The 27,192-nt window shown below is 41.7% G+C and overlaps 1 long non-coding RNA gene across 2 annotated transcripts; it reads left to right on the top strand.

The window, feature by feature from the left end:
• Positions 1-1,474: 1,474 nt before the first annotated feature.
• Positions 1,475-16,648, top strand: LOC115500035. Of its 2 annotated transcripts, none has more exons than XR_004344337.1 (5): positions 1,475-1,876; positions 2,049-2,235; positions 13,212-13,353; positions 14,617-14,783; positions 16,588-16,648. It is a non-coding gene; the product is annotated as an uncharacterized LOC115500035 (long non-coding RNA). The 2 variants fall into 2 exon arrangements; XR_004344336.1 differs by having other exon boundaries at positions 1,475-1,953.
• The last annotated feature ends 10,544 nt before the right edge of the window (positions 16,649-27,192 follow it).

Below are 27,192 nucleotides of genomic sequence, written 5' to 3'. Positions count from 1 at the left end.
TCGGGGAAGGGGGAAGGAGTGTCTCACATAATCCTCCTTCACACGTTGTATACTTTTTACACATTCCTTTTCACTGATCTTCCATCTTGCTATCTGCCTTTATTTTTACTTTAATCTTTGTCAAAAGCAAATTTGAAAATCGATCTTGTTAGTAAGTTGCACACTTAAAATATGTTATTAGAATGTTATGTAGTCCCTAGAGTGTATCTCTTGCCACTGAATCTAATTTCCGTCTAAAATAAGGCATGACATTTCCACTAAGGCACCCAGGTGAGTTGTATGTCTGTCCTCATCAACAGCCACCTGTCATGATCCAAACAGGTTTCTAGGTTGTTTATATTTTCTCTTCCTCCCTCCCTAACCCAGGACTGTACCTCTTAGTCGTCTGTTCCAATCACATGTACTCTGTTCATGCCCCCACCTGTACTGGGTGGAATTCAGCTGCCTGGGTTGAGACTCACATACACAAGCTGTAAGTGAATTCCCCCAGGCTTTGGAATGTGGAGGCTCACACGCCCGTGTTATTTTTCACATTGAGTTCCTTCCAAAACAAGGTATACACACACTCACACACACACACACACACACACACACACACACACAATGTTGAGAAAGAACAGAAGTTTAGAAAAAAAAAAAAAGAAAAGTATTTTGGGTTGATTTCGAGGAGCAAATAATCTATCTGATACCCAAGTCAAATTCAGAAAAGCTTAGTTAAAAAGAAAAGGGACATAGAACACTAGAGACAGATTGTGAATCCAACTTCCTGATTCAGTGAGGTCAAATTCTGAGCTTTGGGTTTTTTGTGTGTGTTTTTTAAAGGTCAACTTCAGATTAAGAGCTTTGTGTTAGGCTAGTCTGTGTGACATGTACATGCCCTCGTGAGTTTCCACTGAGGACGATGCCTTTAACAGAGTGAAACCACTTAATTTTAGTGGTAGGGGAACAGGATTAGGACTTGAATCATACCGTGTCACAGCAAGATAACAGTGTGGGAGGGTATTATTACAGGCCCGGTTATGTTTGTGGCTTGACAGGGGACCCCACACCCTTATCATCTTCGTGTATTCAACTCAAAGAAAGCTAAGTAGGAAATAGATGCCTTTGTCTAGAAGCCAAGGAGTCTCCAGAAAAAGAAAATCTTCAAACCCCAAACTGTAATGAGTTTCACCATTATTTAACAGTCCTGAGCAGGGAAGGCCCCCAAGGACATTCTCCCAAAAGGGAGATTCAGGCGGAGAGAGGAGACCAATGGGCCAGTGGCCTGGTGTCACGTGATTACCTAAATGATTCCCAGGAGAGTTCCGGACACAGTGCAGAACGGAGATAAACAAATCTCTCCCGGCCTCAGTCTCCAGTACTAAGGACATGTTTTCATGAGCGGCTATGCCTCTTAATATAATAGCAAGCAGTCTCATTGAGTTACGAGGCATAAAATGATGTGGAGCAACCCTAGCCAAGTATATAAAATGATGTGGAGCAACCCTAGCCAAGTATAACACTACAGGGAGACTTCTCTACTTCTTTCCTCTGCACGCTGGTCCGGAGAAGTTCCTGCCAAACCATCGAAGCGAGGATATTGGGGGACCATAAAAGGCCGCTTTTTTTCAACAGAACCCTGTGACATTGGCTTCCTCAGTTGTCTCTCTGGGAGGCCATTGGCAGCAAGTCTGGCAATGTTTCCTCTCTGGACCGTCTAACGGGACATATTTTTTGCAAGAGCTAAATAATAGATTATAAAGGTTGAAACACTATGACACAGATTTTTATGTTTAGGTCATAACTAAAGACGAGCCCTCTTGCCGTTCAAGAAGGGAATTAACGAAAACATGCTTTCTTGCCCTGTGCATCTTTGATATGGCAGAGTGATCTGCAGGTGATAATTTAACTCATATTGGATTTTTTATTCTATATGAAAAAGTCTCCTATCCATGGAGTGGGTGAAACCAAAAGGTATTTTGCCCCCATCCCCAAGAAAGAGCAGGGGATCGATTTGGGTGTTTCTGAAGCCCAAGTCCTTCTTAATGGTCCTTTAAACTTTATTGTAGGAAAGGGGGAGAAGGTCCCCTTTATATTTTAGGAAGATGAAGAAGGAAAGAAGCCTGCACCCTGAGAGGATTCTAGAATTCAAAAAAACCAAGAATGATTCTCATTTCAAAGACAAGAAGATGCCCACGTGTTCTTTGGCCAGATGAAGGACTTTGTGGGAGCCCGGCGGTGTAGGCTTTTAAAAAGGTAAGCATCATTTAGTAGCCTTGGGGCCGGAGCAAAGGATTTCGAGTGATCAGAGAGCAAACTGTATTACCCTTTGGTGCCATCCTTTCTCAAGTCCCACGCTGCTCAGCAGGAAACTGGATAAGCTTATGTGCTGCTACTATCTGAAGCAGCAGAACCAGAGGGACAGTGGAAAATCGGTGGTCCCAGCAGAGCCTGGACAAGGAAGGCAGCAGTGGACAGATATTCGTCAGGGCCTCTGGTCACCGAAGAGGAGGGGTCTGGCAGACTCCGTTTTGTGGCGTTAGCCCCTGGGGACAGTGGATGATCCAGGAGAAGGGGTTGGGAAACGTCTTCGTCTGTTTGGGCTGTTACGACAAAAATACCCTAGAGTGGGTGGCTGATAAACAACAGAAACTTATTTCTCAGAGTTCTGGAGTCTGGGGAGTCCAAGATGAAGTTGTCAGCATATTCAGTGTCTGGTGAGGACACTCTTCCTGATTTAGTGTCTTCACTGTGTCCTCACATGGTGGAAAGGGTGAGGGAGCTCTCTGGACTCTCTCTTTTATAAAGGCTTTAATCCCATTCACGAGGGCTCCACCCTTATGAGCTAAGCACCTTTCAAAGGCCCCACTGCTAACACCAACACAGGGGGCATTAGGTTTCAATATGTGAGTGGGGAAGGGGGTATATGCAAACATTCAGTCGATAGCAGGAAGGCAGAAGCGTGATACTGAATCTCCCTCCTTTCTGGCAGGTGGGGCCTAGAGCCAGTTCTATTTTAATCTGAAAAGTAGAAAAATATGGCACAGTGCTCATCGCAGGCCCTGAAGTACTTCATACCTGTTACATAAACCAAAATGGTCAGGTTTGAAGATTCACAGATATGTTCGAATTTATTGAATCAATTGTTTATTTGACCAGCATCTAATTAGGAGAAGCAGCAATACATGCAAAGTCTTTCTGGGCCCTCAGCAAGCTAGGGGGGCTAAACACCCTGGAGGTGGTACTTGATAAAATAAAATGAGGTGAAATCTACAATGAGGTATTAACAGTGAGTTCTAGGAGCACAGCGTAGCAAGGTTCTACCTGGGCCAGGGGGGTTCTGGAGGGTTTTCAAAAGGAGGGGAGGTTGAATTTGAGTCCTGATGCATGGGAAGGAGTGTGCTGTTTCTCCCAACATCACTTCTCTCATGGAGACACCACCAGCCAACACAACTCCCCATCAGGAGCATTTCTGTGAAATTGTTTCACTTAATCAGATGGTCAACAGCTCACGCTTGTCTTTCCCAATTCTCCAACCTCCACTCGACTCCATTTACTGGACCTTCACCTTCTGCCCCAGCCAGGCAGCTGCCCAGCAGTGTTACCCCTATCCCTCCCCACCCCTTTGCCCCCCACCCCTATGGAACCAGCCTGGTTCACTCCACTGGACCTCTTGACCAAATTGGGGCGGGGTGGAGGGGTGGTGTCAAAAGTTTTTAGGTGGAGAAACAAAACTGGTAGGAAATATTCATGGGTCTATCGCTTTCCTGGAATCCATTCATTTAACCCTTTCTTAGTATGATCTCTGAACAAGCCTTAATTTAGCTCAACTTACATTCACTGAATAGCTTTAGTAGATACTTTGGCTAGCATCCGCAAGTTTGAGCTGCTTAACAAAAACACCAGAGGTGGGATGTTCCAAACAACAAACATTTCTTTCTCACGGTTTTGGAGGCTGGAAGTCTGAGATGGCGGCCCTAGAGGATTGGGCATCTGGGGACGGTGCCCTTCCGGGTTGCAGACTGCTGACTTTTCACTATGTCTTCACATGGCAGGAGCTCTAAGGGGTCCTTTTTATTTTACTTTTTTAATTTTATTATTTTTTTTTCAAAAGGGAAAGAAAGAGCACATGAGCAGGGGAGAGGGCCAGAGAGAGAGAGAGAGAATCTTAATCTCCATGGGGCTCCATCCCACAACCCTGGCACTATGACCTGAGCCAAAGTCAAGAGTTGGACGCTCAACCGACTGAGGCACCAAGGTGCCCCTGTGGTCCTTTTTATAAGGTCATTAATCTCATTCATGAAGACTTCACCTTCATGACCTAATCATCTCCCTAGGGCGCCACCTCCTACTATCATCACCTTGGGAAATAAGAGCTTACCATATGAATTTGGGAAAGGTGGTAACATTTAGCCCACAATACGCGGTGAAAGATGGCAAAGATAGAGGCTATTAGAGGATAGTAGCTTAGAACACAAGCTTTGGAGCCAGATTTAGCCTTAAACTCTAGTTTCTCCAGCAAATTTTCATGTGTCCCCCAATCTGCTCCCTCTGAACCAAGGAGAATGGGTCATTACACCACTGTGGAGGAGCCATCGCTTCTGATGACAAGGTGGCATATCCCTCAGATGTATAAGGGTAGAAGATATGTTAAGAACCGCTAAAATTATTTATGTAAAGGGCCTAGGGCATGCTTGGCACATTGTAAGCATAAATAAGTGGCTGGCTTAGGGACATGAAATATAAATAGAAAATGTGTCATTTTGGTAGCTGTTCTTTCCTGCCTGGGATTTACTGGCTAGCGAATACTGTACACGTGCTAAATTCGGTGACTCTCCATCTCTGTACAAAGCACTTGGCTGAGACACCAATGAATGACTCCTCATTTCCCAAACACTTTCAAAAAATGATTTTTTTCTCTATTTTCCATTAGAAACTCCCAAGCTATTAATTTTCAGTATGGGCTTGCCACGAATAACCATTTGCTTAGAGAAGAAATAAATTTCTTCAGCCATGAGACGAGAGCTCAGTCCACATCAGAGGTCGTTATTGTGACTGCTTCCCTAAAATATTCAAACTGAGCATATATGGAATTAAAGTTGGTTTCACCCCGAAACAAAACCTTTCTAGGGTAGGAGCCCATCAATTTGAGAAGTAGAGGCCTGCTGTTGTATGCCTTCCCCACAAATTTTCCATCCATGTCTCAAGCGCCAATCTGCTTTCGCGACTTTCAGTTCTAGCTGGCAACACAGAGAGGCTGGGAATGGGAGTTGGGCTGGGAGAAGAGGGGGCATTTTGACATCTGCAGAACCCCATAAGAGCTATGAGACTTGCTTTTGAGACTGGCTTCCCAACGTAGAAAAAGCTAATGAGAGACGAGACTTTCCGGTCAGTTGGGGAGCAGACATAAAGGGTTAAGGTTTTCTCCTGCGACAAATACAGCTGGCAGAACTTCCGTAGCCGGGCTAAAATTGACAGAGGAAAAAGAGAACTACTATGGAGTCAAATATAGCTTGATTAATAGAAGAAACCATGTGATCTAATGAAGAAAAATTAGAGAGAGCTTTGGCAACGTCGGTGGTACTGTCTCTAAATGACAAAAACTCTGAATGGACATAACTATTGAGATGTGAAATTATAGACTCGCTTTGGCCAGAAAAGACAGAGAGGAGGTATCCCATTTGACACAATTTGTGGTATGAAGGTGAGCTCTTTGTATCTCAAGAAATATGAAATAAGTTGAAGTGATTGAGGCACAGTTTTTTCCTAAGGAGAGTGATTTATTGTTTTGACATAAAGTGAACAAAGTCAATATCGTCCAAACCCTCTTGGCCCCAGGAAAGCTGCCATTTCCAAACATACCCACATCTGCAAAACACACCCATTGTTTGTATAAGAATCAATCAGATTCGATGAAATATGTAATGGTAAGATAATTTCTCCAGGAAGAGAAGCAAACAAGCATCAAGGGTGTCAGTTAGCTAACTGCCTGTGGAAGGGGCTATAAAAAGCAAGTTTAATCAGTAATATCTTTAGTATTTAAATGACCAGAACTAATGAAAGACAGCATCAATGTAGACAAACATAAAATACACAAACAAGTATGTGACAATACGGGATAAATATTTATACAAAGGTGCATGTAGTGGAGTCATTGCAACTCATGTCCTTCTACCAAGACTTCAGCAGACTGAGGGAAGTTCAGTCAAGGGAAAGTTGAGGCAGAGATAAAACCTACCATACTGGGGCTCCAGGGTGGCTCAGTCGGTTGAGCATCTGACATTTGATTTCAGGTCAGTTCATTACCTCGCAGTTTGTGAGTTCGAGCCCCACATCAGGCTCTGCACTGACGGTGTGGGGCCTGCTTAGGAATCTCTCTCCCTTTCTCTCTCTGACCCTCCCCTGCTCACACACTCTCTCTCAAACATAAACACTAACAAATTAGAAACAGACAAACAAACAAACCTACCATACTCCCATAGAAAGACTGAACCCACGTAGCATTGTCTAAATCAGGGGATTTCTAAAATTTTAATGCCATGTAAATAAATAATACAAAAATTAAGCATATACATATGGATATATATATATATATATATATGTATGATAAGATAAAGGTAACATAAATAATGGTTTATTTTATTTTTACTCTATTTATTAATTGTAAGAAAATCTTATTGTTCTTACTTTTAAAAATCATTACTATCAAGGCACCTGGGTGGCTCAGTTAGTTAAGCATCTGACTTCGGTTCAGGTCATGATCTCACAGTTCATGAGTTCGAGCCCCACATGGGGGTCTCTGTTGTCAGTGCAGAGCCCTCTTCAGATCCTCTGTCCCCCTGTTTCTCTGCCCCTCCGCCACTCGTGCTCGCTCACTCTCTCTCTCTCAGAAATAAATAAACATTTAAAAAAATCATTATTATCACTAAATTTTGTGTAAACAATGTGATTTAATATATTTGGTTATTTTTGAAAATGTGGGCTTATCATTTGTGGTTCAGACCCACTTTATGTACATCATTTCTGTACTTGATTTTAATGATTGTCAGAGCTGAAAAGTTAATTTCCAATGATAGAAGGATATGAAAAGAAAATGGACCTCATTATCTTGCCTACTTGATCATGGTACTCATTTTTTAACTGAGGCCACCAATTATGCAACAGTTTTGTTTAAATTTGACATAGTACTCAACTAGAATGAGGTCTGTAATGATAGGGGAAGTAAATCCATTTTTAATATATTCTCCTGATCATTTCAAAGTCCATCAGAATTTATGAATTAACCTTTTACTCCTTTGGCTGTTGAAGAACTGGCCAACTCTGCCACTTTTTTTCCACTGTTAAGCAACGCATGAATTATTATCTTCAATCTCAGATGTTTTTCCGGGAATCTTTCTATCCATTTGTCCATTTTATGAAGTAGATGATGAAACCCCTAAATCACTTAACCAGGTACTCGCAAAATTTAGTGTGTGTTCATACACTGAAATCAAGCAAAAGAGATCGCCGCAGCCAGTCCTCTGGGACTTCCTTTAAGAAATCTCAAATTTCTTAAATTTGAATTTCTCAAATTTCTTAAATTTCTTAAATTCACAAATGCCTGACCGTGCATTTGTGCAGGGACTGGTGCCTCCTTATATATTAAATATCAGTGACGCTTAGTTTCTTTTCTCTATATATTAAGTTGAAGCCATAAATTATATTACCTTTTTCCACACATCAATGAACGGTCTTGTTCACACCCTGATGAGCATGTCCTTCACTTTGAAATGAATGTCTTTTCATAAAGACTTGTCTCCCCTCTCCCTAAGAAGGAGGTAAATGTGTGCTTTATGGCCCATGGACTAATTCCGGGGGTGGGGTTATAGGTTAACAACTGCTAACACTTCTAGTGACTTCACCGAGTTAATTTCTCTTTTTGTGGAGAGTCCAACTGAAAATTGTCATCATTCATTCATTCCCTAGGTATTTAGTGAGATTAAATTATCTTTCCATTGTCAAATTCCATATGAAAACTTTTGAATATTTTAGAGCCAAAATGAATAATCTCTAAATAATCGAGATCAGAAACTTTTTCTGGAAAGGGCCAGCTAGTAAATATTTCTGGCTTTGTTGTCCATACCTGCGGCTGTTGCTGCAAATATTCAACCCTGCTATTCATTGTAGCATGAAAGCAGCCATACACAAAGTGTAAAAGAGTGTGGATGGTTGTGATCCAATAAAACTTTGTTTACAAAAATGGGTAGCAGGAAGGATTTGGCTTGTGGACCAGTTTGTCAACCCCACATCCGGACAATTGCTTCACTTTTCCTCCGATTTGATTATAGGGATAGGAGTCTATGCAATTTTACCTACCTGACTTTTGAGTCATGCTATATTCTATTACTTAAATAAATAAGAAGATTAAGGAAAAGCTAGTCATCTTCCCGATGCGTATTCAGATTTTTGTTCCCAGATGCACTAACCAAATGGTTTGGTCCTTTGTTCCTTACAAAATAGAATCAAATTGTAGGGTCAAATAGCACAATTTGGCATGAAAAGACAAAGGTCTCCTTAAACAATACTTGCTGGCTGGAAATTCCAAGATGGATCTTGTTTGGTTTTGATTGTGTGATAGTATATATGTTGGATCCTACAGGGGCAGGAAAAGCAGAGTGTGGCTTGCCAAGAAGAAGGCTAACTTCCGTATGTAAATAAGTAAAAAGCTGCCTAGTGATGACTGCAATGTGCTAGGAGCAGCTTAAAGTTCAGGGCTTAGTGTCCTTTAAGACACGTTCTGCCTCGATACCTATCCAGTGGTTTCCAAACTTGAGTGTCCAGAATTTTACCTCGGAAGTTGGTTAAAACACTGATTGTCCGTAGGATTTCTGGAGTGGGGTCCCAGAATCTGTCACCAAGTACTTCCAATGATTCTGATGCGGCCAGTCAGAACAAAAAGTACATGGCGAAGAAGACAAAGTAGATTCACTGAGGTCTAAATATCCCCCCTACCAGGCTGGTGGGAAGATCAGTGAAAATATGCCTGAAGCTCCTAAATCAGAATGTGGCACATAGTATAGGCTCAGTAGATCTAAATAGTTTTATAATTATTATTAGAGCATAATTATTATTAGAGCATAATTATTATTGCAGTATGATTTTTTTAAATTTTTTTAATGTTTTATTCATTTGTTTGAGAGAGAGAGAGAGAGCAAGTAGGGGAGGGGCAGAGAGAGGGAGACACACAGAACCCGAAACAGACTCCAGGCTCTGAGCTGTCAGCAGAGAGCCCGACGCAGGGCTTGAACCCGCAAACTGCGAGATCATGACCTGAGAGGAAGTCAGACACCCAACCGACTGAGACACGCAGGCACCCCCAGTATGATTATTATTGTATGCATCAAGAGAGCTATGAAAACTGAAAGCATTTAAACTACAATTAGGTGAGAAGAGAAGAAAGAGAATTACTAAATCTTCAATACCAACTATGGATGCAGCATGAGAGGGTCAGGAACTGCAAGAGTTAAAAAAAAAAAAAAAGAAAGAAAGTCATAACTGCTGAATCATTAGGTAATCATTAAACCAAACTAGAGACAAGTAATGGAGGAAAGAGGGGGGAAAAAAGGCCTTAATGGCTATTTGTTCATATGTCACAAAATTGAAGCAAAGCCACGTTTATTATCTGGATCATCTGGGTCTTGGCCACAGTTCTCTGACTTTGCGCCTGAGTAAACCTGAATACAAGGCAATAAAATCAAGAAATAGTGAGACTCAGGGAAAGGGGAGATTTCCAAATGTGGCTGGAATCAGAGAGCCATTCCGGTCAGAAGAGATCCTTGCTCTCTTCAACAAATCCCCAGAGCCTGGTGGTTTGGCCATTTGCTCTGCCCTTGGGCAGAGAGTACCTTGGACTATTTTCTGGCCAGTCCTGCTTCTTCCATTCATTTGTTCATTCATTTGATCAGTATTTCATGAGTTCTGACAGTGTACCAAGCACTGTTCTAGGCACCTGGGTACATAAAAGAACAAAGCTATAGATAAGAACCTGCCCTTCGTAGAACTTGCATTCTAGCTCAGAGAGGCAAGAAAAACCAGGCGAGATGACGGAGTGAGTTCTAAGATACAAAAGGGAATGAGAGCAGGCTGGAGGCCAGGGTGGGATGTGAGGGACCGCCAAGGTCAGCTTCCCTGGGAAAGGAAAACCTAACCAAGGCCCTGAAAGAAGTGAGGGAGGGGGCTGAGCCAGCAACTGTGCTGATAAAATGTTCCAGGGGGGAGGGAACACCAAGATCTTAGGACAGGAGACTGTTCCACTAATAAAACAAAACAAAAAGCAAGAAAACAAAACCAAATGCCCAGGCGGCCAGCGTAGCTGGAGGAGAGCTAATGCGAGAATCATCAGAGTTGAAAGCAAAGAAGTGATTGAAGGTCCCAGATCATCGTCGAGCCTTGAAGCCCATTTATTCTACGAACTTTGGCCTTTACTCTTCGGGAAACGAGAAGCTTTGCATGGTGTTGAGCACGGGAGTGACATGTTCTCACGTAGGCTTTAAAAGTCTCATTCTAGCTGCTGTGCTGAGAGTGAACTGTAGGAAAGGAAGCGCAGCCCATACCTGCAGTTATCAAGAGGCATAGTTCCTTACCTCCAGCACCAGCGCTTTATACAGAGGGAACACTTCACTTGGGAACGGCTGCGGTAAATACTGATCTCTTAAGCTTGATCGCTGACCCCTAACGGAGGGTTCTGACTTGCTCCTTGGCACCTCCAGCCACCGTGCAATCTGATTACATGGTCCCCACCATCCTACTGTTCTCTCCAACTGGCCTCTGCTCTCCCCGAAAAGGTGCATAAAATCCAATTCTTTTCACCTGACAATTTCTAGAGTTCAGTACTACCTTCGAAGTCAGTTGGTAGTTAGAAGCACTTGAAACCCACCTTAAGGGATAATAAATGTCGTATTCTTTGTTTCTACTGTATGCCACGTGTTTTGCTGTGTGTATATGATTGCTTCATCCCCTCAACCCCAGTGAGCTAGTGAGTTACTGCAATGCCTCGGCGGTAGAAAATATGCCTCGAAGACATTAAGTATTTTGTAAGAACAGAAGGCAGGCTTCGATCCCAGAAAATAGTCCTACTGCCCTGTAATATGTGATTAGCTTTGAAATAAATATGTATATCTCAAAAGCCCAGAAAAGAAAAGCGCTCTGCAGGATCTTATTCACAGTATTCATTAGTATAGTATATCCTGTTAATATTGAGAGAGAAAAGGAAACCTGGACATTTCAGCCTGGTCCTGACCTCAATATGACAAATAGGAGTAAATGCCACCTAATTGGACACAGCCAGGACTGGTAGTCACTGGGTTAATTAAAAAAAAAAAAAAAAAAAAAAAGTTAAAAGTGAGGAAAGATAAATTATACATGCATACCTAAATAATTTACTTTTGCTTCGATCGTTTCTTTGTGCATTCATTCATCGATCTTTTGTTGTATAACAGTGTCTTACAGTCTGCTCGGAGTTCCGTTACTCCCTTGCCTAAAGCATCATCTGTGGTCTCTTGTTTCAGCTTCTTTAAAATGAATTTTAAAAATAAATTCAGCTGGGGGGCCTGGGTGGCTCGGTTGGTTTAACATCTGACTCTGGGTTTCGGCTCAGGTCATGATCTCAAGGTTCATAGGATCGAGCCCCGTACTGGGATCCGCACTGACAGTGTGGAGAATGCTTGGGTTTCTCTCTCTCTCTCTCTCTCTCTCTCTCGCAAAAATAAATAAATACATACATTCAGCTGCAAAGAAACATGAAAATCAACTTCACTAGATATTTATGAATCTTTTCTAATATTTTACAATGTCTTATTAGATTACGCCCCTCCACCCATAGGTTGTATCCAGAGCATCTGGTTTAGGTCTCATGGAAACAGCTCTTTCTTTTCACACTCGTATTTCTTTGGTTTTCATACTACTTGGTCAATTAGGTAATGTCAATAACAAACACAACTGGCACTAGCAGATTTGGGAGCAAATTTAGCTGACTCTTGGTGCACATAGAACTCAGTTGATGGGGACAAAAATGCATGGACGTACTAGCATAGTCTCCTGACTCTATTCTGCGATGGGCATTGTCCAGCATGTCATACCAAGGGGATGGAGAACATGGTTACTCTAGCGGGTCAGTTAAATGGATATTGATTAACTGAGCACGGATGGTATCGCTGATTGACGTCAAGTGATAAAATCTTACTGGGAATCAAAGCACATGGAAACAGTAAAGAACATTAACAAAAAAATAGCTGGCATAATCCAGTCGTTTAACAGATCAGAAAATCCAGACCTGGGGAGTATCTTCCCAAGGTCACTTCATTGGTAGGAAGACAAACAGATTTGATGTTTCTGTCCTGTGCCACTTTCCCACGTTAGAATGTTTCATTTTGTCACTACTTGAAATGGCTGAATTTCTTCTTTTCTCTAGTCCTCTGTTTTTCAAATAAAGCACAAAGAAAAAATTCTCTTACCTGAGACTAATATTTTTATTACCCAAAATGTTAGAAATGTTCTTCCTTGAGGTTTTCAATTAAAAATAGACTAGTGTTTTGTTTTGTGTTTTTTCTTTTTTTCTTTTTTTTTTTTTTTTTTTGCATTTTCATTGCCAATCACATAATTTTTTTTTTTTTGAAATTTCAATGTGAAACACATAACATTAGTGTCGTCTCTTCCAAACATTCAGGACCAATGTTTTCCCTATATATATATAATCCATTGAATTCACAGCAACTCACATTTGGGCATTGGTCAGGGACTAGAAAATAGCTTGTGAGGGGGACAAAAAGCAACTGAAATACTAGAAAGATTGAATAAATAAACAAGAAACCGACCTTGCCGCTGACTTTTCCAGATATTTTGCCAAGATGCCTAGGGTCATTGGTAAATAGTTCTTGTGTAATACCATCAGAAATATCTAGCCATAGAAATATATCAGAAATTGTGATATTTACTTAGCAAAAAGTACAAGGCTCATACGATGTGTGCTCATGTATATTTATAAAAATGGGTCAAAATATAATGTAATAAAGTCTAAAAAAAGGAACTGATGAATTAGAACCAGATTCCATATTCTCTTATTTTTAAAATTTATTTTCTTTCTGCTAGAAAAATCATCTATAAAAAATTGATTTGGCATAAATAAATGTGTACCCTTAGTAACTCCCCTTTCACCTTGGGCCCCAACCTTCCAGTAATAATGAGCTCCTTTTTAGCCCTAAGCCTCATGGCTGCTCTCCCAAAGAGAAATGGCGGAAGCCTCCAGTCCTGTGCGGAAGGAATTCTGCTCCTGTCTTGCTGGAGATCCTCACCCTGCCTGGGAAGGATCAGACTGGCGCTGGCTTTGGAGTCACTTGGGTAATTGTCTAAGTACATTTTAAAATATTTACTCCAAAGCTTCCATGGTACTGCACTCCACTGGTTCCTTTCAAACCTCTCTGACTTTGTTTCCTCACAGATATTTTTCTTTCATTTTGTCATTAAATATTGGGATTCTCCTGGGTTCCAGACTTGGTCCCTTGTTCTTCTAATCACCTACTTACCTAAATGATTTCATTCTCCCTCAGGGTCTTGACTAACCCACCAGAGACTTCCAGATCCATACATTCAGCACAGCTCTCCCTGGTGAAGGAGAGCTATATCAAGCCCTCTTGAACAGCTCTATCCAATAGCCCTTGGACACTTCAAATTCATCTTATCAAACACTGAACACATGATCTGTTTTCATCCCACAACTTCTCTGTCTCCTGTGTTCTTTCTCAGAAAAATCAATTACCCAATTCAGAAACTTCTGAGAAAATTCTCAGTGATAGTTCTCCCATTGGATTTTTACCACTGCATGGGGATTTTTACTAGGAGTGTAATGAAAGAGTCTTAAGATGACACGAGTCTTATTTAAATTAATAAATTGTTGTACTTAACCGTATAGCCCAAAACACACTAATGAATGAACCCACTAAGAGCTCTCCCTAAGCTCTACATAACCACTATCACCACCCTCCCCCACCATGTCTGGCTCTATCAGACCTGGTTTTTGCTCCCAACTAAAGCTCTCAGCAGACTGGCGGTCATAATTATGCATTGAAAATTCCTAATTTGGGTAATCTTGTCAATACACAGCTACACAAAAGCAGCCAGCACCACAGATTGTGTGTGCTTATTTAAGGATACAAAAAAACAAACAACGGAGTATGTAGATACATATTCTCACTTCCTTTCACGTGTCTATTTATACTTTGATTCTCCAGAAGTAAGAAATAAGAGAGGAGGGAAAGGCTTGGGGAAAAGTTCCAAAAATCAAAAAGGAGGGAAGGGATTGGATAGGGAAAAAGGTGAAAAGTACTGATATATTTTCCACTTATACTCATTAAATCTAATCACAGCTGACAACTCTTGTGTGGCGGGTTTATAAAGTCGGCTTAAAGGCTCCGTTCATGATCAAATCAAGTACAAGCAGCACCAAAATCACTAATGATAAAGCAAGGCCCATTAGACTGTTAAAATATAACAAGGATCCTCTTTCACAAATCAATGTATTTCTATTTAGTCAGAGCCTGCCACTCTGAAAATACGTCAGTAATCATTCTTCTCTCTTTCTTGATCTTTTGCTACTTTCTCCAGGGCCTTCAGTCAACTGTGGAGGTGGAACAATGAAGTCTTTCATGTGAAAGAAAAAAAAGAAAACTCCCTGTGTGCAGTGATCTCTCTCTCTCTCCTTTTCTGTATCACTGTGAACATACTAAAAGAAACAAAAGGAAAGGATCAACCCCTTTTCCAGTGGTCAAAAGGTATTTTAGAAATAAAGGAAGAAATCCTTGAGACTGGCTTTGTGTATGTCTATCTTCCAAGTGACTGTCACTGATAGTACGTGTGAAATCTTTTCAATGCCACGAATCCAAGTCCAGAGAAGACAAGCAAAACATAGACTTGGGTTTTCTCTTGAAAAGCAACGGATGACATTTGGCTAAGGTGACCAAGAGCCCTTGACATTATGGAGAGTTCTATAAGAAAAAATGCTGTCGTCAATGAGATTTTGAATGCTTAGGCAGACAAATATAGACAACCTCCTGTAAACTCGATCTTACTCACTGTTTTACAAAATAATTCTATAAGATGAACAGCGAGATCCTAGAACTCACATTTAACTTCAGGGTCAGGAGAGAAGCCAAGTAAAACACAGGGCCCTTTGAAAATTAGAGCCTCTAATGGATCAAGATCTCAGTGGTTCCATGTTCTTCAGGCAAAAGTAAGAGCAAAGAGGAGAACTTGTGGGCGCCAAAGGTCGAGTCTCTGTGTTGCTTCTAACCCGTATGCTACTCGAGAGGCAAAGGACTCAGGGTTCATTGTCTCTGCTACTTTTTAAAAGTACGTTGCCTTCACTAAATATTTTAGTTCAAGGATCTTGCTTTAACCTAGTGTTCAAAAATTTAAAACAGTATTCCTTTATACAGCTAAAGCGGTCTAACAGAATTTTTTCATCATTCACTCATTTTATCATCACCTCAACAAGGGTGAATATTGTGCCCATTATCAATCAACCAGGATGAGTGATAGCAATTCAGTTTTGTAAATGGAAAGCCCGGGCATTGGGGTGGCTGAGAGGACTAAGCAAGAATCTTATACTTGGAAAGTAGTGGAGCTAGGACTAACACCCAGTTCTTCGAGCATCCAGCGTTGTGTTAGCACATGAACAAATGATATTTAAATAATGTAGGAAGCTATTTTTTATGAGAGGCAGTTTTAATCCAGTGTAACTCACCACAACCCAGAAGAAAAGCAGTTGTCTAAGAATGTCCAGCCACATAATCAATATTCAGCCAAATGTGTTTGGAATGGAAGACCGACGCTGCATGAATGTGCACTCATTGATAAAGTTAATTATTTACAACTTCAACTATTTTCACCGAGGACCATACTGAGAAAGAAGGGACCCCCACTGAATCCCAGTCTCCTGACACTTCAAGGGCTAACAGCTAACACCAGTTTTAATATTGTTGATTTACAACCCATAATAAACTTGTTGGGCTGCTCTTCCCTGGAGGCTTATTTATATGCGAAGCAAAAAGAGGACTCGTCACAAAGATTCTCTTTGTTCTGACTTTGGTTGGGAAAGCAGAGAGTTACCACAAAGATAGATACATTTGGAGCATGGTGTATGTTTTTAATATATGCTTAGGGTTCAATCAGCTGAAGACCACAATGCAATGGAGATTTTCCAGGTTCTGTATGTTTTAATTCCACTAATACTTATCCAGACGCAGTTAGTATCCAGAAGGCATTATATCAGGGAATAAAAAGTTATAAACTGGATTTGGGAAAACACGGACAGTGAGATGAACACAAGAATCTAATCTTGCTCCCACCAAGTAAAGGAATGAATGGATAGATAGATAGATAGATAGGTGATGGATAGATAGATAGATAAGGTTTTTAAAGGGATATATCCAAGTTTAAATGGAGATAATACAATAGCACCATTTTAGAAAGTCAGAAAAGCAGACCAATGAATGTTAACCAAGGGGCCTGGTAGACCCAAGAAGGCCAAAACTAACTAACTAACTAACTAACTAACTGATCTAATCTTCATTTCAGAAAACATAAGTATCAGAAATTGGCAGCATCAGATATCTCTGGAACTGGGCATTAAACAGAGGTAAGTAAAGAGCCAAGAGAAGAAAGATTGGTTGGAGGCTTTAATGAATCATTGGATCTCTTTCCCTAGGTTCTTTTGGCTAATCCATGTGTCTGAATTCCTCCCCTTGGCCAACAATGACAGAAGATCAGAGAGGTTAAAACAGAGTCTCTACACGGGGGGAAGCCAAGCATAGTTGAGGATGTGAGCATTACACTGAAAATGTATAGATTAAGTGAATAATTACCTGGCTACCACCAGCTTGCTAGCTGATAGGCCTTATGCTTCGGGCAGAATACTGGATGATACTTCTCTAGGCAATCAACCCAAGTGGAAAGATTTAACATGATAATCAGGGGTTCCTCTAATAAGAGACCAGCCAAATTATAGGGAAACTCAGTATTAACAGGACCCACACATGACCTCAGAGATTTCAGAGATTCCAATCAGGAAATCAGATTCCCCCCACTCTGAATCATGAGTAGCCCAGCAAAGATGACCAGAAATCAAGGGAAAAAATTCCAATAGGGAATGCAGATGTGAGAATAAACAGAATGAAAATCTTACAGAAAACAGTCTAAATGGAGAGAAGAAAATTTCAAAAAATTCTCATTTATATCCCCAGAGAGAGAATTTCCATAGATGCAGATTGCTACCAGCTAAATAGCGACAATGAAAAAATAATAAGATGTTACAAAAAAAAAAAAAAATCTGAGGGGGGTGTTGCCTGGCTGACTCAGTCCGTGGAACATGTAAATCTTGATCTCGGGATTGTGAGTTTAAGTCCCACATTGGGTGTGGAGATTACTTGAAAAATAAAATATTTAGGGGCGACCAGGTGGCTCGGTTGGTCAAGCGTCCAACTTCAGCTCAGGTCATGATCTCACAGTTCGTGAGTTTGAGTCTTGCATAGGCTCTCTGTTGTCAGCACAGAATTTCCTTTGGATCCTCTGCCCCTCCTCTCTCTCTCTGCCCCTGCTCTGCTCATTCTCTCTCTCTCTCTCAAAATAAATAAACTTGAAAAAGAAAAAGAGAATCTTTAAAAAAAATTCTGAGAGCAAAAAGAACTTTTAGAAAATAAAATTTGATAGCAGTGGGGAAGAAAGTCAGTAAATGTTTTGAAAAGGAATGTTAAGGAAGTCTTTAATAACATTATGAAGCCAAGCGATCCCAGAATGAATGCAGAATGTGACAGAACAATGTAACTATATTCTAAATGTATGGGGACAACCTCACCAGAGGGAAATGAGCAGAAAAATCAGACCTTAGTAGCACGGCAAACAAGTGGAGTCAGTAAAAACTAAAGGCAAAAGGAACTATACATAAACACTGAACACTAGTTGAAAAATTATTTCCCATTAGGGTGCCAATCATTAAACCATGATACATATATACTGGGATTGAACAATCCAGTAGGTGGGTAGTGGATTGGAGGCACCAGGTTTCTGTCTGTTGGAGTGGGAATTTACAGAAAAATGAGGGAAAGAGACTGGAATAATCCACATGGTAATGGATTAAAGTTGGAGATATCAGTCTGGACTCATATTTGGCTTAATATAGATATAGATGTGACATACAGAAGTATTTACAGAGGAGTGCCTGGATGGCTCAGTTGTTAAGCATCTGACGTCAGCTCGGGTCACGATCTCATGGTTTGTGAGTTTGAGTCCCACTTGGGGTGAGCTCGAGCCCCACTTTGGATGAGCCCAGCTTCTCTCTCCCTCTCTCTCTCTCTCTCTCTCTCTCTGTCCCTCACTCACTTGTGCCTTCTCTCTTTCTCTCTCAAAAAAAGAAAGAAATATTTACAGATACACGTATATGTAGGAGTATATCTGTAAATGCACGTATATATACACGTTTTCTTGCTATGTCATCAGAGAGAGCCAAAAGCAACAATACTCCAGTAGCAACAAAAGCTCAAATGTTCCTAATACCATTCTCCAGTAAAAGAAACCAAGCATCCTTGGAGAAATGTCTAATTCTAGGTTTGGGGTGAGAAATATACAAAGTAAGCCAGGAGCATCTTACAGTGCTAGAAAGTAAGGAAAAGCTCAAAAATAAAGAAATAAATACAATGTTGGAAGTATGTCAAAGGGACAAAGGAGTCAATGGAACCTCCCAATAGCCAAAGCCAGAATAATGTAAACAACAAAATAAAGAACAATTTTATTATAACCCAGAGCATAAAATAAATATTCATGAGTCCATACTGTTATAAATAAATAACTGAATAAATAAATGAGAGAGAAGAGAAAAATCCCCCGTGCAGAAAAATGCCAAATAACTTATGTAAACGCTCTGCTCTCAGTGAGGTGGACCACGGCTCCCCACCTAAGTGTGAGCTGTGCATACTGACATCTTTTCAAAGAATACAGTATGGAAGGGAATAAAGTAGTAACTTTATAGTACAGAAATATGAGAAATCCTATCCCAGTCAGGTGATCACGTTAACATTGAAAGTGATGTCATGTCAACAGTATGCACCCTTGATATGAGGAATGAAAATGGCACTTTACTTCTGTGGTCCTCCTCCTGAAAACCCATCATCCCAGTCTACTCATGAGAGAAACATCAGACAAATCCCACCTGAGGGACATCCTACAAAATACCTGATTAGTACTCTTCAGAACTGTCAAGGTCATCAAAAACAAGAAAAGTTTGAGAAGCTTTCACAGCCAAGTGGACCCTAAGGATACATGACTAGTAAACATAATGTGGTATTCAGATGGGATGCTAAAACAAAAAATGGCATTATATAAAGACTAAGAAGATCTGAAAAAAATAGGGGCTTCAGTCAATAGGAATCTATCAATATTGGTTCATTAATTGCAATAAATTTACCATACTAACATAAGATGTCAATAGGGGAAATGACGTGTAGAGCTTATGTACTCTTTATACAATATTTGTAATTTTTCTATTAATCTGAAATTGTTTTACAACTAAGTCTATTGAAGTATTTTTAAATTGTCACCTATTTTTCTTATATTTATTTTTTAATGTTTATTTATTTACTTACTTATTTAAATACAAATTAGTTAACATATAGTGTAATAATGATTTCAAGAATCGTAAAGTAGTTTTCAATTAACATACTAAAATGTTTGAAAAATTAGAAAAAATACAAAGATAAAAAATATGAGAGAAAAATAGTACCAAGAGCCACAGAAGATCTAGACATAATGTCCGGTGTTCAACAAAAGTGTTCCAGAAAGAAGGAAGAGAAAATAAGGGTGATAATTATCAAACTAAAAATAGAAGAGAATTTTCCAGTACCAGTAAGACTTCAGATTTAAAAGGCCCATTAAGTATGGAACATGCTATATGGAGGGAAATAAAACTTACACTCAGTCACATAATTTTAAAATATCAGAACATTAAAGTCAAAAGGTAATTCTAAAAGCTTCTGTGAAGAGACAGATAAATAAAATAGGTCACTTATAATGAAAAGACAATTTGATTGCTAATAGCTTCACTCAACACTAGAAGACAAATCCCCAAGTAAAATTTGGTTAACCCTAAAATTTTTAACCAAACCAAACTAGTACTCAACATAAGGGCATCTTAGAAAGTTAACCACCCCGTACCCGTTCTTAAATATTAACTTTGGGGCTTTTTTCTGTCAAATGAATTAATCAACCAAAAAGGAGGAAGACAGTGGATCTTGGACAGGGTAGATTCAACTCAGGAAGTAATGAATGAAAAGTCTTAGGACAACAGGTGTGCAGCCATTTTAGATAGCAACCAGCCCTTATTTAAATAGGAGGATTCCAGAAAGAGAGAAATCCATGTATTTGATCCCTGAGACTTTAGAAGAGTTAAAGATATGATAAAAAGCAGACAATGAAAGTAAAAGAAAGGCAGTTAGAAACCCTAGGAAAAACCAAAGTCTAAACAAGAAAGAAATACGTTTATTTAAACAATGAACAATAGTAACATAATCATAACAATGCAAGCACTATTGACTGGCATTTATCCTTTAGAATGTATCTGTCAACAAACCACAGACATTTCATTACAATTCCAGGAAAGAAAGCCAACATTATCAACCATAACCATGTAAGAGAATAGGTAGAGATGACAGAAGTTAGAAAGTGAAAGGAGTGAGGAAAACTGAAAATAATGTTTGTGATAATGTCCCAGTCTTTCAGTGCAAGAACTGAAGAGCTGGTACATACAATGGATAGAAGAAAAGTAAAATATTTGTTTACTAATTAAAATTATAAAGTTAACCAATAGAGGAATTAAAAAGAGGCACAATTATTTGGGAAGCAGAGATAGAATGGCGTAAGTACACTAAATCTTTTTCTGTGTTAAATAGGAGCACAAGTAACCTTTAAAACTGACAAATCAGGAAATTAACAGTATAAACATACTTCTAGGCCAATTGAAATGACACCAGAGGAATTAAAATCCAAGACTGTTAAGAATTAGATACGATTTTCTCTGGAGGATGAGATTAGGGGTGGGGAGGGATAAGGCAGTTGCTCTTTGGTATTATTTGAGATTTTTAGCTGGCAAGTGCATGCATTACTTCAATAAAGATGAGGTAAGAGCTACTTTTTTAAACGACTAAGATGTCATTCTTGCCCTGAGGAGTCCAGTACAGAAAACTGGTAACTAAAATGTAAGGGAGAGAGGGAAGAAAGGAGGCAAAGAAGGAAGATGAAAGAGAGGAAAGGACTGAGGGAGGTGACGAAATACTTGCTGAATGTCTACCTTGTGCTGTCCATTCTCCTGGACGATTCACATACACTATCTCATTTCAACCCTCTGACTTTCTAGTGACTTCCTCTCTTTTCCTCTGCACAATGCAGGCTGGAAAAGGTAGGCAATTTATTCAAGACCGCAAAGTTTCTGTGTGCCAGAGCGAGGAACGAAACCTAGGCCTATCAAAGTCTAAATACTTGTACTTTCTCTTCAAGCAGTCCGTTACCTCAGGGCAGAGGATATTTGGGTATCAGCAAGATCTCTAAGATAAAAGCTGTCTTCCCACCAGCAAAGTTACAGCCAAGGGCAGGCGAGTTAGCCTACAGATCAGGGTTACAGCAGGGCAAGGCAGGCTCCAGCCCCTTGGTGAGGCCTTCTCCAGAGAACCAGACTATTGAAAGCCTTGTTTCTGATGTTCGTGTTCTATCTAACACACTGAAAACTTTTAATAGCTGGAGGGATGAATGATTCATCTGAACCCATCCCAGGAGTCATGAAACCTTTCTCTTTGTTGGAGCCAGACACAAGATTAACTAGGAAGAGAGGGGACATCCTGCGGATCCTTCCCGTTGTCCTGTTCCACTTCCCTGCCTCTCACCTGTGAGATCCGGGGCTCAGCTAATTTGGCCACATTCTTTCTCAGCTGGGCCCTCCTTCAGAAACCTTTTTAGGCGTTTTTTGGTCCTCGCATTATTCCTTTCCTTGGAGTCCTCCTGTTAAAATTTCTCACCACCTCCTTAAACTCTCAATTCCCCTTCCTCTTTTCCTCCTCCCCTCCTCCCCTTTTCCTCCTCCTCCTTCTCTTTTCTCCCTCTCTCTCTACCATTTCTCCAGGAAACATAGACCACTGGTCTTACAAATCTGGTCAACCTCTACACTCATCCATTCTTCCTCTCCTCCTCTGTGAGCAGCACAGGCCTTCTGACCAGGCAAAGCGAATGCCTCCACTTTCACTTTCTTTCCTATATTTCTGAAATCTGCACCAGCTCTGTCATCTCCTCTCTGTGTTTCCCACTCCTCCTCCAAGAGCCCTCTTCCCCGACCTGAAAACATAACCAAGCTTCTCCCGCTACCCTCTATCTCTTCCCGGTCCCAGTCCTTCTTCCGCAGACATTGTGGGGCACCTGTTATGAACCCAACACAGCACTGGATGAAGAGAACATTTTGGTGGATGAAGCAGGATTGCCTTCATGGAGTTAACAGTCTAGTGAAAGAGAAGATGATAAATAAACAGCAACTATAAAATTAAAAATTTCCACAGACCCTAGGAAGGAAACAAATAAGACACCGTGAGAGAGATAAAGGGGGGTCCACCAAGTCAAGGTGCCCAGGAGAGGGTTCTTCGAATTCCATCCCCTCCATCACTGGAGTTTAGGCTGTCGTATGTCACTTGGGTTCTAAGAAACTCTTTTTAATTTTTTTTTAAGTTCATTTATTTATTTTGAGACAGACGGAGACAGCGTGGGCTGGTGAGGGGTAGAGCGACAGGGAGAGAGAGACAGGCTCTGCACTGTCTTCACAGAGCCCGAAGCAGGGCTCAAACCCACAAAACCGGGAGATCGTGACCTGAGCGGAAATCAACAGTCAGAGGCTTGACCGACTGAGTCACCCAGGCGCCTCAGTTCCAAGAGACTCTTAAACACGTTCCCTGCTGACAAATCCCACCTTTTGGGCCTTCTCACGTCCTGCCACTCTAGTTGTGTTTCATACAGCAGATCAAATCTCGTCGGCACCCTACTGAAGCCTGCCATGGTTTCTGTGGACCTGCAAGCCCCAGCACTCCAGCCTGACGTTTAAAACCACCTGAGTGGTTCAGAAGAGACTGTGAGATCACTGTGGAAACAGCCCAGCGCTGTGAGGAATGCCTTGTGCTGACTTCCGTCTCCAGAGCTCTCCGTGGGCTTGTTGGTTTTGCCAATCTCGGTTTTAATTTGTTTTGTTTGAACAGCCGTCCAGGGGGAAAGCTGGAGCAGCGGCGTTCTCCTCCACGACCCCTGGGGGCTCCTCCAGGATGGGGGGAGCCTGGGCTGTGGAATCTGCAGAGTGGAGAAGGAAGTGACTGAGCCTGGGGAGAAAGGAAGGGCCACCTGGAGCAAAGAAAGAAGCCCTAGGAGATGAGCAGCAGGGAGGAGATGTCAGTGTGGGCTCAGAGGTAACACAACACAACTGCCTCGCTCTTGGCCTCTTTCTTCCAGCCATTGCAGGAGACCAGATTTAGCATTCTTGCTTAAAATGCTGTTCGGGAAACTAGTCAATCGAAGCAAAACGCAAATAAATTTGTTGCGATTCTCATTTGGTGAAGTGAGTCTCTGTGAATTGGCCACCGAGTGCCTCTGCTTCAAGAGTCTAGGGGAATTTGACCTTCTGCGTGTTTGACCAGTTCTGCCGTGGGGGAAGTGAGTTATGTGGGTCAAGTTTAATGCCATGGGCGGAGGAGCTTCTATCCTGCTTCCTTTTTAGTGTTTGGGGAGATACTGCGTCACTGGTTGCTTCTGCATCGGCTTGTGGATAGCAGAGGGTGGGCCTAAATTTAGCTCTCCCAAGCAGCCCCGGAAAGGGAATGTGGAACTTTGCTGAAGGCTTGACTGGGAGCTTGCTGGAAGCTATCTTGACAAAGCAGATGAGGTAACCAGCCAGTGGTGGACCAGAGCTGGCTCACTGAACAGGGAGCTGACTGCTCCGTTGTCAGAAGCGTACAAGCCAATTGCTGGACACGGAACTTATTAAAAATTAAACTATTCAGACTTATAGTTAGATAGGGTCTATTAAAAATAAAGATAATTAAATATTCGACATTATGACTCCATGGTCATTTTACTGCATCTTACTTGTATCTGGCTCCTGAGAGTATTTACATCTATCGCATCCCAACACATCTCTTCCCAACTCTGCATTCAGTGACCTCATCTTGGTAGCTTGAGATGCCAAGGTGGGAGCCTTTAAACTATAGAAGCGTGCAAATACTACAAATCTCTTACCCAGCACTGACTGCTAATCATTTTGCAACACACCAGTGCCTACAGTCCACACAGCAGGTAGACTGCCTGCATAAGAAGCCTAGAGCCGTCACACTGGGCCTTTGCAGTGACGATAAGGCAGGACCAAGTCCAGAAGAATGAGGACGGTCCGTGAGTTACACCGGCCGCAGGTTTCAGCGTCACACAGCAGCAGAACACCATGGGACGGCACCAGTGCCCTCAGTGATCACCCGTGCAGGGAGCAGCCCAAACCAGCCATGGCACGGCAGAGACCAGCAGGCATCCAAAGGAACACCAAGGACCCCCAACCGCCCTCTGCCACCATGAGATCGCTTAAGTTTCACATCCAGATGCCATCACGGAAAGAAACAGAGGGAGGAAGCAGAAATCTATGAAACTGCGCTCTTCATCCAGAAGAGGCAAAGAATTTACCTAAAGAAATGATTTTCTTTACAGAATTGAATGGAAGTCATCTGGTGGGATTGAAACTGCCCTTGTCACCTAGGCTTAGCCAACTTGGGAAGAGGTGATTGAGGGAGGGTGCTCTTTGGTGAGAACAGAGCAATTATAGAGGAAAGGAGCCATACTTTGTTGGTTTTGCACATTTAAGAACAACGTGCCGTAAAATCTCGGATTGCGAGTGCCTTATTCCGCGAGTGTTCCGCAAGACGAGCAAATATTCCTAATACATTTTAACTTGATAAATGAGCGATGTCTTGCAACATGAGCGGTTGGTGCCGCCGAACATCACAGGATCACCAGTGAGCCAATGGTTCTTGAAATTCGCTTTGATAGACGAGTACTTTGGATTACAAGCATGCTTCCAGAATGAACTATGCTCGCCAACCAAGGTTTTACTATATGAATTTATGCCCTTGCTGCCACGGTGATATTGAGCTTTTATTAAGCAGTAAGTACTATCAGTGTCCTCCATGTGCAGATGGAGAAATGAAGGCTCAGAGAGTTTATGTAACTTACATAGTGTCACACAGCCAGGACATGGGAGGAGACAGGCCTTCGAAGGAAGGTTGGTATGACTACAAAGATTGAGTCTTTTTGTTCTACTGCCTGTCACCAACCCTACTCAGCCCTTGTTCTGGTCATTCTGTCTGTGTAGGTACTGCCGCACGACTGGGACAAACCAGGGAGGGGGCTCCCTCACAGGGAAGCATCTGGAATGAATGGACAACCTGGAAACCAAGGCAAGGCAGGAAAGCTAGCCCTTGAGAGGCTGATCAATACTTTAGGGCCTAGGACAAGAAATGAAATGTTACTGGAAGGGAAATTGAGGTCAGAAGGTAAGGGCACACATCATGAAGAAGGGAAATGGGCAGTAATGTTGGCAGCTAATAGAGCTGAGAGGCAAGCGATGACTAAGGTGTGGAGCGGAGAGATTGGACCGTGTAGAGCCAAATCCAGGAACACTGACCGAGCATTCCTTTCATGTGGTGCCCAGCTCATCCTCCCAGAGTAGCAGCAGCAGTGTAAAGGAGCCAAACCAGGCATGAAACCAGCCTTTCTCCTAAGTGTGATTATTACTCATACATTCCCTCCCACTGCCCTGCCTGCCCCAAGACTGCTTTCTCCGTCCTCCTCTTCTTTGTTTTGAAAAATAAGTATTTTTGTTAGCTTATTAAAGTAATTCATGCAGATAATTTTAGAAACTTAGATAATACAGAAGGGATTATCAGAAAAAGCAGCAGTCCCCTGGTCCACCCCACCCCTTTCCAATCCAATTCTCCACACTTCACACTCGACTTCTGTAAATTTCCAAATACCTCATGGCCTCCCGTGGCTCTCATGGAGCAGGACGTGCTGAAACCTGTCCCAAGATTTCTTCCCCAGTTTTATTATCTCGGAAGGTGTGGGAGGAGCCAAACGTCAAGGTCCCAAGATATGGAGCTTTGATGAAGAAAACAAATAGACTGAGGTCCAAAGTAGGCACAAGAGGGAAGAGAGAGGATCAATCCAGCTCCCTTTTGTTTCACTGATTTCCATGGGCAGTTAGATGGCTTCTCCCCATTGTCTGGTGTATACTGTATATTTTGCCAGCTCAGTGGAATGAGTCAGCATCTCCCTTCTTCTTTATTTCCCATCCACTTCTACTGCAGCTCTCTACAACCTCATGGACTCCCTTTAAGGCTAAGAAGAACCTCAAACATTTGAATCCAAAGGCATATTTTTCCATCTCCGTAGCAGAAGCTTGTTCTGGAGTCTGGTGCTACAAAAACTTAAGAATCCCTTTGTCTACTGTCCTTAAGGACATCATCTGTGCATTCATTCATTCATTCAACAAATATTTGCTAAGCATCCACTCTGTGAGAGGCATGCTCTCAGCACGATGGACACAGTTTAATGTGCAGTCCGTGCCCTCATCTTGCTAATGGCTTAGAGGGAAGTCAGATGGAAATGCACCAGGCAGTGTGGTGACAGCGCTCACAAAGACAGGGTCTGTGGAAACATTTGGAAGGGCACTGCCTGGCCAACTGAGAAGTGGGGGACAGCTTTCCAGAGTGGGGAACCTGAACTGAGCTTTAAAGGCCAAATCTGGATTAGAGGGTCTAAGGAGGGCATCAAGAGCATCCAGGGGTATTGAATGTGGTTGGAACAACCTTCCTGGGATCGGAACCCAAAACAGCTGATGGATGTTCACACTATCTGAACAACACCTGTCAAGTTTCTAGATCGACATCTTAAATGCTGATTTTTAGACAATGGCACTTGCATTCCAGATTTGGGGATGTCATAACAGATTTTGGATGTTATAAACCAGTTTCCCAGTTTGAGAGTTATCTTCATGCCCAGGTCTCCCTAGAGTTAAATAAGCAATCCTATTCCAGCATCTAGCCCTCTCCTAGTTCTTCGGGCCCCTTAGAC

This window comes from Lynx canadensis, chromosome D4 (assembly GCF_007474595.2).
Source record: "Lynx canadensis isolate LIC74 chromosome D4, mLynCan4.pri.v2, whole genome shotgun sequence".
Lineage (NCBI taxonomy): Eukaryota > Metazoa > Chordata > Mammalia > Carnivora > Felidae > Lynx > Lynx canadensis.
Note: the sequence above shows the minus strand (reverse complement) of the source record. Positions and strands in the feature narration are given on the sequence as shown.